At 45.0% G+C, this 1,587-nt stretch overlaps 1 pseudogene; it reads right to left on the reverse strand.

Moving 5' to 3' along the window:
• Nucleotides 1-1,263: 1,263 nt before the first annotated feature.
• Nucleotides 1,264-1,362, reverse strand: LOC128578817 (uncharacterized; annotated as a pseudogene).
• Nucleotides 1,363-1,587: the final 225 nt, after the last annotated feature.

Genomic DNA, 1,587 nt, shown 5'->3' on the forward strand with positions numbered 1-1,587 from the left:
ACCCCCCCCCCAAAAAAAAAAAAAACGCAACCAAAAACAAAGCAGTATGTATATGTTATTGAATATTGTCTGGGCAACACGTGGTCTTCTGGGGTATGAGATGTTAATCACAGTTCTGATATGACTGAAGGCTGCTGATTTCTCAAACCCCAGCACTAGACACCCTAAATCTCTCTTCAGCCCACTTAAAAGGCACTTTGAACTTGTAAACTTGCTGAGTAGAAGCTTTCCCAGGAAAGTATTTCTCACTGGAATCACTGCTGAAGTGGCTATCCACTTACGCAGTGTGCCAAAGCCGGTCTCACTCTGCCCCTGAGGGTTAGGGCTGCAAGGTGGCTCAGACCCCACCCTTAGGCTACTCAGTTGCTGGGTTACCAGCTCCCACCCAGATTCTAGCTCTGCAACCCTGAGGGCGGAGCTTGCCGGGGCCGACCGCTCACAATGGCTCCCTGTGGCCCACAGCCAAACACTATTAGCTCCGTCTGGCTCAGCGGCTCAGACAGGGGTCCTAGACAACAGCCAAAGTTCTCCGCATTCCCGCTCAGGCTCCCCCCAAGGCAGTTCAACTGAGTGCCAAGTCCAAAGACACCAAAACAGTTCACAGGTAAGGCCTTTCCGGTTTGCAGTCTCTCTGCTACTGAACTTACAGTTGCGGGCGGGTTTAGACTGATTGAACATACACGACCACTTGCCATTTTTCCACTGTTTTAGTCCTCCTCTTGGGGTACAGAAATCTCTCGCTGACTCCCTGTATCCTCACAGGGGTGATGATAAGCAGATCCCACCAGCCAGAGATGCCTGGAGTACTATCTCCCTGGACTCACGGTGCCCAGATGCAAGGAAGCTGTTACTCGGCCGCCATCTTGCTTTCCACCTCCATGTGAAAATTTCAATAATGTGCACTTTGACATAGTGCTAGGTTTACAGCATGTGCCCAATAAATTGTTATTGAATGGAGGATCAGATAACATATAAAGCACATAATACAGTGTCTGGCACAGCACGTCAGTAAATTTTAACACTTACCGCGTATCCTTGTCTGTCTCTGAGGCCTGCTTTCATGTTCCTTTTTATTTTTTATTAATATTAAATCATAGCTGTGTACATTAATGCGATCATGATCGCATTCATGTTTCTTTTTAGTCTAGCAGATCCCTAACCATCCTTCAATCCCGACATCAATAGCATTTCTTTGGAAATTATTGTCCCCAGCTCTTCCAGGCAGATGCCTCTATATCTGCATTTTCAAAACATAGTCCCCCAACTTGTTGTGCCCCTCAAGTAAAGAGAGCTTTTATTTCTCTTCCCATTAGGAAGGTCACACAGGTGAAGCCAAGTCTAACAACATAGAGCTGAGAATCTCATAACTTCCTCTACCCAGCTGTTATAACATTGGATTGCCACTGACATTGTTGATATATCTATCTCCCCAACTAGACTGTAATAAGCTCCTTAAGGGCAATGACCCTATCTTACTGGTTCTTATATCTATAATTTCTAACAAGTCCTAGGCATATAATAAAACAAATAAATATTTGATGAAAAATGAAGGAGAAACTGAGTTGTCTGCTAGAATTTTTACTAAAC

This window comes from Nycticebus coucang, chromosome X (genome assembly GCF_027406575.1).
Source record: "Nycticebus coucang isolate mNycCou1 chromosome X, mNycCou1.pri, whole genome shotgun sequence".
Taxonomy (NCBI): Eukaryota; Metazoa; Chordata; class Mammalia; order Primates; family Lorisidae; genus Nycticebus; species Nycticebus coucang.